Source organism: Hemicordylus capensis, chromosome 3 (genome assembly GCF_027244095.1).
Source record: "Hemicordylus capensis ecotype Gifberg chromosome 3, rHemCap1.1.pri, whole genome shotgun sequence".
In the NCBI taxonomy this organism is placed as follows: domain Eukaryota; kingdom Metazoa; phylum Chordata; class Lepidosauria; order Squamata; family Cordylidae; genus Hemicordylus; species Hemicordylus capensis.
The window spans coordinates 66,564,390-66,576,934 of NC_069659.1; the positions used below are offsets into that span (position 1 = coordinate 66,564,390).

The 12,545-nt window shown below is 45.5% G+C and overlaps 1 long non-coding RNA gene across 1 annotated transcript in view; it reads right to left on the minus strand.

The window, feature by feature from the left end:
• Positions 1 to 851: 851 nt before the first annotated feature.
• LOC128348856 (uncharacterized) overlaps positions 852 to 12,545 on the minus strand; it is a 45,299-nt gene continuing 33,605 nt past the window's right edge. Inside the window, exons 2-3 of the long non-coding RNA XR_008318388.1 lie at positions 2,626 to 2,867; positions 852 to 1,867 (exon numbers count right to left, since the gene is read on the minus strand). This is a non-coding gene — a long non-coding RNA (uncharacterized LOC128348856). The remainder of the gene's footprint in view (positions 1,868 to 2,625; positions 2,868 to 12,545) is intronic.

Here is a 12,545-nt window from a genome sequence, read left to right on the forward strand (position 1 = left end):
GGAAGGCAAGAGTGTCCAGAATTGCTGCACCAGAGTAGTTAGTCTGGAAGTGCTGCTAGACTCCTCTCTTGCTGCACCTGTCTTGCGCTGAATGTCGGCCACAGTTTACCACAAATAAAATTAAAAGACAGTGAACAATATCCATAGTCACAGACAAAGGTGTAGAAATTAAAAATCCTTTAAAAGGCACAGGAGAGTCACACGCAGAATGCAGGTTATCTAATGCAAGCAGATTACTAGCTCATGGATGACCAGTGGCAGGTCTGTACTCTCAAGAAGGGGACGCAGATGACTCAACAGTAATCTGATAACTCCTAGCCATAGTCACTGCCTAAGAGTCTAGGATCAGTGACCAAATCTAGGAGTACCTCAGACAGCACATCTGCTCATTCCAGTAGAGTATGACTCCATCATGATCTGGCAGACTGATTGGCATTTGCACTAGTGGGATTCAGCATGAGTTTGTTTACAGTCATTCAATCTGAAACAGCATGTAGACATCTATCCAGGGAATATATCATTGCTTCTAAATTTAAGGGAAAAGAATGATAAAGCTGGGCTTCAGCAGCACTCCACTCCAAACTAATGATCACTCTCTCCCAGCAGTTTGTTTGTTTGTTTATTCGATTTATACACCACCCTTCCAAAAATGGCTCAGGATGGTTTACATCAAAATAAGAACAATTAAAATCAAAAATATAAAAACAGCATAAAATCAATTAACATTTAAACATTTAAACAGTTAAAAACCCTGGAGAACCAGGCCTAACATTTACAGCAGTTTAAAAACCCTGGAAGGCCAGGCCAAACAGATAGGTTTTAAGGGCTCTCCTGAAGGCCAATAATGAACTCAAATTATGGATTTCTGTCGGGAGTGCATTCCATAGCCCAGGAGCAACTACTGAGAAGGCCTGCCTATGAGTCCAGACGAACTGGTGGTAACTGGAGACGGACCTCCTCAGTTGACCTTAACGTGCGGCGGGGCTCTTGCATTTCAACATCATATAGATGTTGAAAAATATTGGGGACAAGATGGAATCCTGCAACACTGCCAAGGAGTGGGGAAACAGTCATCAAGTACTACCTTCTGACACCAACTGTTGGACAGAAATGGAATTACAGTTGGATTACAGTAGTACTGGGATAATACAGTAGGATTACAATAACTTGCCTCTAGTGCTGATCCAGTTTAGGTTGGTTTGATGGTCTTAGGTTGATTTGATGGTCTGTATCAAAAGCCAGAAGAATCAACTGGGTTACATTTGTCTGTCACCTTCTAGATACAGATAATTGAATAAAACCAGAAAGCAGTGTTATACCCCCAAATGGAATGCTGTAGATGGGCAGATAATCATTTTAGTCCTCTGCATCCTAAAGTGTTTTTTTAATGGAGACTAAATTACAATCTCCATCAAAGGGCATGCAACTTTCCACCAAAGAGGCATTGATGATGGCAATAAATAATGCAAGGCACAAATCTTCTACTGCAAGCTTTAATAAACTTAGAGGAGCAAGGCTGACACACATAAGTTATGGACCAAATCATATCAAGCAACCTTGCCTACTTCCTCAAGGGAAACCAACTGAAACTGACCCTAGCAACGTTGAGGAAGGAGAGCAGCAAATGATTATCTTAAACAACTCTGACTAGTTGTCCTGTGACTAGGAACTAGTTTTAATTTTATTTAAGCAAAGGAAAATAACCACAAAGGGTTAAGAGGATGAAGCTTCTTTCTGTAAATTGTTGTGCTTCAATGTCTTTCTGTCATGCCCATTTTCTAATGAGAGATCCTGGATTGTCCTAGTCCTTTAATCCTAGTAGAGATTCATTTCCTTCTTTCTGAATAATGAACTCTTAGCTGATTAGCTGAAACAAGGTAGAAATTCAAGTAGAAAATGAAGAAAATATTCTCTTAGGAAGGTTGTATGTGAAATGATGCTGATTCTTACCTTTCTGATATGACCTTTCCATTTGAAATGGATCTTGGCACATATTTTGCATTAATATTGGACTATGATTGCACTGTACATTTCCTTTTTCTAACTTACCTGTCTTTGATGTGAAATAAACCCATCAGTTTCAAGGTGTCATAAAAAAGAACCTTGTGGCATCCTAAAGACTAACGGATTTATTGTTGCATAGGTTTCTGTGAACTAGAGCCCATCTGATGATGAACAAGACTCTTTTGTATTTGCTGTAACAGATTAACATATCAATCCCCCCTGGAAGCTTTTCCTACAAAACCGAAGCCCCCAGTGAATGCAGGCACATGCTCAGGGTTGCATCACTTATTATTTTTAGAAAAAGCTAGCTTGTATTTTTGCCTATATTAACTAGCTGCATACTGATCCACAACTGTCATATGGCTATCAAAAACAGATACTTGCATGCCAGGCATATGCTATAAAATACACACTTTCCCCCCAAGACAAATGAATAGCAATGTCAACAAATGTCTTGTAAGAAGTGGCCCACCGGGGTCCTTCTAAATTTCAAGAGCCAAGAATCTAGAGGCAGACTGCACTTTATGCTTGTCACAGGGATACTGACAAAATGAGAATCCTATAGCAAGTTCTCCCCATACCTGCTACAACAGCTATGAGTGAGGTTGTGATTTAACCCACCTTTGCTCCTTGCCATTGCCTGGAAGCAGGTAAGTTCACAATGTGATAATGCTATTATCACATTGACCTTATGGCAAGGATGTAGAGAACTCATTGGCAGCAGCTAATACAGGGTACCTGGAGGTAGGGATTCCACACAGGGCCGTGGCAGATCTGAGTGCAGCATTGTATCCTGAGCAGTCAGTCCTCTTTGCAGCTGCTCTAACAATTCTCTGGTCTGTAGTTAGAAGGACGTTCGTGCCCTGGGGAGTGGGGGAAGGCTTGTAAGTCTGGATTCTGTAAAAGAGATTCTCACAGGTAATTTTTTTTTTTTTTTAATGCCTAGGCTCAAAGCTGGCAGTGTGCTAATTAAAAATCTGCCGCAATGTAAATGATTTAAATATGCAGATTAGAATTTATCTGGTTCTTAAAAGGTGCTTTCCCCTAAATAGGTTTCAGGGCAGAGTCTATGATAGAAGATGCGCTTGGTGTTTCTAATATCCAAGTCACTATCAGTAGAAACTCGTAAATCAAGTCAAGGCTATATTTGAGGTACAAAGGCAGTGTAAATTTTTGCTGAGGATCATCCCTGGAGACAAATGCTTCCTGCATTATTTAAAAGCACCCCTGATGAATCCTTGTTAATAAGGCTGGATCTCTCACTCAGCCCAGCCCACCAGCCAGCAGGCAAAGCAAAGCGATTCCCCTTCTGTACTTGCAACGCTTCTGTACTCGCTGCTGTAAACTGGGCCTGTTGCATCCAAGTGCAAATGATTTCAGGTCCCATTTCTATCACAGGCTGCACTGCCCTCCAAAATCTCATAATCACCTGCCAGATATATGTCCAGTCTAAATCAGAAGATACATCAGGGATTCTAGCTGATTCAAATAGCATTTCTGAAACAATCTATAGTGAGAAATGTCATTTTTCTATTTTGTTAACTTACATGACGTTTGGTTTACAAGGAATGGATCTGGGTTAACCACTATTTAAAATCAATGTACATTCTAAGGCAGGGGTAGACAAGCTTGGTTCTAGAGCTGTTGTTGAACTATAACTCCCTTCATCCCCAACCACAATAAATTGTGGCTATGGATGATTGGATTTGTAGTTCAGCAACAGCTGCATGCCCAAGATTGTCTACCACTGTTCCAAAGCAAGGCTGCATAAACTGTCTAACAGTACTAATAGCATCATGGTAGGTATGACTTCACTTTATCTCAAGCTTCCACTAACAGGATCATTGGGTGCCTCACACAACTGACACTGGAGAGCAAGGAACTATAGTTGCATTTGCAATAGCTACTGCCTGGGAGCAATTGACTGATGTGCATAATAATATGAAAGTGGCAGAGTACCAAGCGACCTAATGAAGCAGCGGGTAAATGCTTGACTAACAATCAGAAGGTTGCCAGTTCGAATCCCTGCTGGTATCCCCACTTATATTGGGGCAGCAGTGATATAGGAAGATGCTGAAAAGGCATCATCTCATTCTATGCGGGAGGAGGCAATGGTAAACCCCTCTTGTATTCTACCAAAGAAAACCACAGGGCTCTGTGGGCACCAGGAGTCGAAATCGACTTGATGGCACACTTTACTTTACTTAGCAGAGTACCAAGCTAAAGATTCCCCTGTCCCCACATTAACAATAACAAGATGTTTTTTGCTTTCAGTTCTGGCTCCTTTTTATCAACAGTTTCCCCAGAGCATCCTGGTTCTCTAGACTAGAAATATGCCACTTCTTTGAAGGTATCTTTACTCCATAGGGGAGCTGTTACAAAGAGCAAAGACTAGCAAAGAGTTGGTGACAACTGAAGGCCTTCATGTCTCCCAAGAGCCCCCCCCCTTCTTGGACGGGAAGGGAAACCCCCCCCCCTTCTTGGACGGGAAGGGAAACCCGCTTCCTGAAGAGGTACCCAAGCCTGTCTCTCCTCCTCGTCAGGAGTGAGGCCCCAAGCAACAAGGTGTGTGCTCCACCTTCAGAGTCGGAGATCAGCCATGGCTCAGTGTCACCCCAGGGACCTGGGGGCACTGGAAGGGGCTCTAGGGAAGGGGCCAGAACACTAACAAGAGGCCCCTGATATCAGTGCTCCAGGATACTCTAAGGGAGCGGCTGACTCCAGCTCCAGTGGATCCAGGGAGCAGTCATTCAGGTAAAGGATCCAGGACGGAACAGACTCCCCCCTTCTTCTGGTTCTGTCTTCCCTAGGCTGGTGCCTGGGTGAACACACTTTAACTGTTCTAGGTTCTCTTTCTCTCCCTGTCCTGGAAGGGAAGGAGGCTCAAGAGTAAGAGGAAGTTCTGCCTCACTGTTTCCCCTGCCATAGGCGTTACTGGGGGGGCAGGCAGGGCACGTGCCCTAGGCGCCACTGAGGTGGGGGTGCCACACCAGTTCCTGCCACCCCCACCCCATTGCCCTCCTGCCCAGCCCCAGGGCCCCTCAGCCACTTGCCTACAGCTCCGGCTGATAGGCAAGGCCTAGGATCGGCAAGGCCTGCAAACTGTAGAGCTCTTCTCTCCCCGCCTCTCAGCTGATCGGCGGGTGGGCGGGGCTTCCAGAGAGGCCTCTGAGTAGGCCTCCCTGAAGCCTGTACTTGGCAGGCCCCAGCAAGCCAGGAAGGAGGAAGCAGGCAGAGTTCTCTGCAGCAGTAGCAGACCCTCTGCCCAGACCATCTAGCACAGCTTTTGCAAGGTAGGCTGTGAATTCCTTTTTTGTGGGCCCCCCCTCCCATAGGAATCTGCTTGCCATAGGGCTTTGATATGGGGGTGGGGCGAGACTGAGAAGTCTCTGAATATTTAATTTAAAAGAGACTGGAAAATGTGCTGGCTTTAAAAACAAAAACTATCTAAAAAGGCCTATAAGTGGCTTGTTTCAGGGCAGAAAATTACAAAAACTTCTGGAACAAGTATATTTTATTTATTTTCATTCATTCATTCATTCATCCTCTCTAATAAAACGCTTGGTGTCCGTCCGTGGACGGACACCAAGCGTGCGTTCGTGCCTCAACTGTTCTGAGCATGCTCAGAACAGTCCAAGAGAGACACGACCGCCAGCACCCGGCGGCCATGTTGGGCGGCCACAAACGGCCGCCCCGAAGAAGCCGGGACTGCGGAGGAGGGAGAGACTGGCTGAGGCGGCGGCAGAGCCGCCACCTCGGCCATTAGCGGCGGCAAAGGACCGAGCGCCAGGAGCCACCAAACATCTTGGGTGGCCAGAAAGAGCCGCCCCAGGAAGACAGGAATGGGCCCGGGCAGCGGAGGGCCCGGCCAGAGCCGCGGGCCGCGGCGGGTGGCGGGCCCGCCAGAGCCCTGGGTGGCTGGCCCGGCCGGAGACACGGGCCGTGGTGGGTGGCGGGAGGGGGAATGGCGGCGGGGGTCCAGACCGGCCCAGGGAGACGAAAATGCTGCCGCCGCCGAAGTCCCACCCTCCCTTCCTCCCTCCCAACTTCCGAAACCACCTTACCCCGCCCGTGACAGTTGAGGAAAGGAAGAGCTCAATTGAAGAGGGAAAGAGGAGCTCGCAAGCAGTGCTCCTCCCTCTACAAAGGCTCTGCCCGAACTGGCGCTTTAGGCGGAAAGGATGCAAGAGGCGTCCTTTCCGCCCCAAGCGCCAGTTCGGAAAGAGGCTTTGTAGAGGGAGGAGCACTGCTTGCGAGCTCCTCTTTCCCTCTTCAATTGAGCTCTTCCTTTCCTCAACTGTCACAGGCCGGGTAAGGTGGTTTCGGAAGTTGGGAGGGAGGGAGGGAGGGTGGGACTTCGGCGGCAACGGCGGCGGCAATACTTTAAAAAAAAAAGGGAGAGGAAAAGGCTAGCGCCCGTTATTATAACGGGCTTCAAAATACTAGTTCATTCATAAATGCACTTATGTTCAAGTTGTTTTGCAACCCAGAAGGTCTGAGTGAGAACTGTGAAGCATGTGTTGTGCTTTTATTTTATTTTATTTTATTTTATTTTATTTTATTTTTCTTGTGTGTGAACTGCTCCCCAATAACTTGCAGGGAATTCAGGGTAAATCTGGCCAACATGTGAATGCAGCACCTCCATTCCAGAGGAGATGTGTGTTAAAGAGCTTTAAAAGCCTTGTGTGAAAAACCTCCTGGAATCAAAATTTACTGAATTTGTTCAGAATTCTGAAAAAACAAACATAGGCTCACCCTGCATGGCTGAAAGTCTCCTTTGCTAATCTGCATTTTAATAATTAACATTGCTAGTGTGTTCTAGGCATAAAAAGTAGCACAAATATATAGTACTCAATGTATATCACTATATACTGTGAAGTGTGCATGTGTGTATTCAGTGAAATGTATTTCCAGGCAGCATACCTATTTTGAAATATCAGACTTAAATCCTTGGGGGCCTGGGGTGTGTGGAGGCCCTGGACTTTGAGTGGCTGGGCGCCCATTTTAAAATCAAATCTTGGCCCATTCCAACCTTGCTATGCCCCTGGCGGTCACTACACATGGGTTTCTGCACACCTGCACAGAATAAACTTCCATGTAGAAAATGTGTCTCTTGTAAATTGACCCTGAATTTCCCATCCATGACTGGGATATCTGAGAGTTAGAGTCAATAATAAAAGAACAGCACACTCCTTGTGACAGGAAGGGGCAAATTACAATGATTTCTTCGTCTGGCAGGGGCTGGTTTTGGCCCTGGCAGAACTTGGCTGTCTGCTCCTGTTGCAAATTCCTCTGTCTAGTGTGGCAAACTAATGTATCCTCCTCCCTCTTGGTGTCAAAGTAAGCACTAGTGTGGTGAATGCACATATACCCCATCATGAGCCAACAGTCATCATAAGACAAAGGCTGGCAGGAATCATTCACTGGTTTATAGACACACACACACCCCACCACCTTCTTCTTCCCCTATTTTGCTAGTGGCTATTTGGGCAGGTGATCCTCTAGGACAAAGTCATGTTTTTTAAAGAATGAGATGAGACAGAGAAAATGACACTTGGAATCCTCGCATAACTCCTGACTGTTGTTCTAAGTCTTTTACAGAGGTGGCTCATGTTTTCAAATTTTGATCAACAACCATGTCTAGATGGTACAGTGTTCCTTTTAACAGGGATTTCCAGATATTGTTGACTACAAGTCCCATCATTTCTGTTTGGACAGGGGCGCAATTTCAGTGCTTTCCCTAGGTGCTATTTTCCCTAGTTACGCCTCTGTCCCCTGCTCTGCCAAATCTGCCATTCCTGTTTCTAGCAGCTGTGGTTCAATACATGTCTTGTTGATGCTGCAAGGCAGCCTGGATTGTTGGAGGGAGATGGACTGAGCAAACGGATATGGGGTAAAGGGAGTGGCTGTTTGCTTTGGAACCTTGCACTTTGGTCTGTAGAATCTCATTTTCACAGACTCTGTCAGTGAAAATAATGTGAGGACACAATCTGTACCTCACACCTTTTCCTACCACTAGTTATCCCTGATTAGACAATCAATTTCCTGTTTCCCCCTCAAGGAAGTTAATGGATAATTAAAGAAGTATTAACATTCTTGCAATTAGTTTGAAGAAATGTTTTCTGAATCAGAATCAAGCTTTATTATGGTCAGAGACCAGCATAAAATTACACAAATTACATAAAATTACAGCAATAAAATTAAATGAAGGTAATACTGGAGAAAGGTTACATGTTGATGGAGGTGATTGCAAATATGATGATACCTATTGTGAAAAGGCTAAGATTTAAAATAATTACAATTTAAAAAGAGACAAGCCACTAAAAAGAACTAAAACTGCTAAACATACTTTCCCATAATAAAATGCACAGAAAAGATAGAAGGGGAATTTAAATAGTAGTAGTAATATAGCTGAAAATGATTTCATATGTGGTAAAGAGCTAGAATTAAAATTAAGAATGGTTAAAACTATAATGGTTAAATGTTTCCTTGTAAACATTGTAAATTAAGAATGGTTAAAACTATAATGGTTAAATGTTTCCTGATGTATCTCATTCACATCATTGTAAGAACCATTTTCCTTCATAGCAAAGCTTTTTCCTGCAAATAAACAAGAGTTTTGTACATAATCACCCATGCATCATAGATATATCTTCTAGTGTCCTTTGTAGAGTGGGTCTTGTGCCTGGACGTCAATAGTCCTGGCTATGGTCAGGTTTCCAAAAGCAGCAAACTTAGGTGGTTAGAATGCTGAGGTGACAGAATGACTTACTACTGCAGGATGGAGGCGGAGGAAGCCATATTTGAATGTTCCCCACGTTTTGTTTTTTAAAGCCTCAAAAATAGAAAAAAAGCAAAGGCAGTTTCTATCCTAGCCTATGTTGGATGTCTATTTGGAAGGAATTTTTAACATAGTGGGACATTTAAAACAAATAGTTTCTAGCTAGAATGAATGGATGCTCTATGTTCCACTTCTTTCAACAACCAAGTCACGCTAAAGGTTTAGAATAAACTCCATTTGATGTATTTGATTACAGTTCTTGAAAATCTCGTTTATCGACTATACTATTGTCATTACGATTTTGAAGGGGATATGCATGATTGCCATCTGTTTTCAAGAGGGGAAATTGTAATGAAAATATCTCAGTTCGGATACTGCCTTAGGGCCTCTTCCCATGTGCTATGAATTTGGTTTTTATCAGACTACTGTAAACACAATTGAGTTCTAAAAGGGTAATGTTATAACCCTCACCATGAGTCTGACCCTGAGGAGACAGAACCAGCTATAGACCCAGTCCCAGTTCCAAACACTGCCAGAGTCTGAAAGAGCTCCAGAATTAAAGCCCCTATAAACAGCAACCGCAGAGCTTTTGCCCCCAGAAATGGCACCCTCATAACCTGAGCCCCCCGGAGAGCTGGCTCTTCCCACACTGCTTCTCTCTCTGAAATCTACATTCCAGCGCTGGCTAGGGATGTGCAGGAACCTGTTTGGAAGCCCTTTAAAGAGCCCCCAAACCGGTTTGAGCAACCAGCTGTTTGGCAGGTTTGAAGGGGGGGTTGCACTTTAAGGGTGGGGGAGGGTGCACTTACCCCTCCCTCTGCTTTCCCCTGCCAGCGCTCCATTTTTTAAGGCTCCTTCAAGGTGTTAGCATACCTCCCTGTCGCCCTGTCCCCTCCTTGCCCGAAAGTACCTGGAAGTACCGGGCGTGCATACCCGCCCAACATGTTCACAAGTGAGTGAGTGCATGTGCCCGGCGTGTGCACATGTGCCCGGTACTTCCCAGCATAGAACTGAGCCAGCATAGCATAGTGGTCAGAGTGTTGGACTAGGACCGGGAAGACCCAGGTTCGAATCCCCATTCGACCATGAAACTCACTGGGTGACTCTGGGCCAGTCATGTATCTCTCAGCCTAACATACCTCACAGGGTTGTTGTGAGGATAAACAGAACCATGTTGACTGGCTACATGCAGAAGCTCAGCGTATCCCTCCCCCGAGAGAGCGTGTCCTCTCTTGCTGGACCCCCCCCCACTGCATGTTAAGCATCATCCCCCTATTCTTATCCCACATATTTATTTCTCCACTCCACCCCCCCACCCGGTTTCTAAAGCACCTGACAGGTCATAATCACACTCGGCCACCCAGCACAGTACGGACCAGCAGCTACCACTCCACTCAGGATGGACTAAAGAGGATTTGGGGGCCCGTGGGGTGAGCGGAGGCCCTGGACTTCAGCCCCGGAGTCCAAGGACAAGAGCACCACTGCCCTCCCCTCAGCCTGACTGACAGGCTTCAGGAGTACTCCTATTGAAATTAATTGGACAAGTAAACTTGTCTTATCCTCTATAATAAAGTCCCTGGTGTGCGTCCGTGTCTTCGTTGGATTGTGTGTGCCCCTGTCTCCCTCGGCTGTTCTGGGCATGCGCGGACACACCAAGGGAGACACGACCACCGGCACCAGGCGGCCATGTTGGCGGCGGCAACGCGACTGGACAAGCCGGGGGAAGGGTAGAGGCGGCGGCAACAGGACCGGCCATGCCACGGGGAGGGTAGGGGCGGGATCGGCGGACAACACTCTGGGCGGCGGCGGCGGCGGCTCCACACGACCGGACAAAACGGGGGGAGGGTAGCGGCGGCGGCTAGAAGACCGGCCATGCCGCGGGGAGGGTAGAGGCAGATCGGCGGGCAACACTCTGGGTGGTGGCAGCGGGTCCAGCCCAGCCACAAACACACCGAGGCAACACGACCGGGCAAGCCGGGGGGAGGGTAGAGGCGGCGGCAGGAGGACCGGCCATGCCGCGGGGAGGGTAGAGGTGGGATCAGCGGACAACACTCTGGGCGGCAAACACATCAAACGGCACACAAAGTAACACACAAGCACCCCCCCCCAAAACTGACCAAAGCTCCATACATACATGTGAAAAGCTACACAACCCTGCTAGCGCCCGTTATTTTAACGGGCTTAAAATTACTAATTAATTTCAATAAGACCGCTTTTGAGCAACTTTGTATGAATGTGAGCCAATGACTGGAGTAGACTTCTCTCTCTCTCATTCTCTCACACACACTCATACGCTCTCACAATGGGGTAACTGAGCTCCTGGAGGATCCTCTTTAGGTCCAAATGGAGCCAGCAAATGATTGGTCAACTTTACACTGTGAAGGCTGAGCCATGCACGCAGAAGCTAGTTGGAATATTGGGAGGAAGCAGCACATATTGAGAATAATCCACTTCTAAAGAGTGGATTATTCCCAGCTGATGGTATTCAAGGTTAGGAGGCCTAGGAGAATAGGCCTTTCTTTTCACATTTGTGTTCCAGTTAGTATTGGCAACTCCTACTGAAGCTATTCTTGGTGGATCCCCAACCTGCAATATTAACCCAGGGGAAGGGCCTGCCTGCTTCTCAAAGAAGTTTAAATAGCAAAATGAATGACAAAATGGTTCTCTGCCCCCAGATGACTCTCCTCAAGAAAGATTCTGGTTTTTCAAAAACAAAAAACCTGATCTATGCTTATAACAGTAGTACATGTATATATCATTTACACATATCTGTTTTTATAAGCTTGCAGTAGAATAAAATATCCACCTTATTTTGCTGTTTTGCAAAGGCTTATAGATTCAAAACTGAAAATTACTCATTCTCCTTTAACTCACCAATGATACATTTTTTGGTAGTCTGTCCTTTTTTGTTGTATCAAAATAAGATTTTGTAAAATGAGTCATGGGGAGTCGTTTTAAAAGATACCCTTTTGCCCTGCCACTGACGTGCTTGCTTATTCTTAAATCCTTTTAAAATGTGGTAAATCCAGGTATGGTTTGAAATCATATTGTCTGCATTTTGGTGTCTTTTCCATCTTGGAGGTTCTTTTGGCAAGGTAAACCTAATCGGTGTTTTTGTAAGGAAGAAGTTCTATTTGTCCATTTGACTGAATTTGAATAACTTCTTGATCACACTTAGTGGTATTCAAAGGTATACAACCCCTGAATCTGCATGATTCACATTACTGCCGTCATACCTAAGAGCTAACAACAGACCTCTCTTTCTCTATTAATTTGTCTAATCCATGTTTATATCCTCTAAACTGTGCTAAGTTGGTGTGCGTGTCTCCTTGGATGGACCTGCCAGTAAGGAATTATGGATCTTTGAGGAGGGTGTTAGAGACCATAGGAAGCTGTCTTCTATTGTGCTTTTGTTTTTATATTTGTGTGTATCATAGGAGAGACTTTATCTTTAGGAAATATGGGAACTGGTGTTCAATATGGAGCATAGGAAGCTGCCATATACTGAGTCAGACCATTGGTTTATCTAGCTCAGTATTGTCTTCACAGCCTGGCAGCGGATTCTCCAAGGTTGTAGGTAGGAATCTCTCTCAGCCCTATCTTGGAGAAGCCAGTGAGGGAACTTGAAACCTTCTGCTTTTCCCAGAGTGACTCTGTCCCCTAGGGGAATATCTTACAGTGCTCACACTTCTAGTTTCCCTTTCATATGCAACCAGGGTGGACCCTGCTTAGCTAAGGGAACAAGTCTTGCTTGCTATCA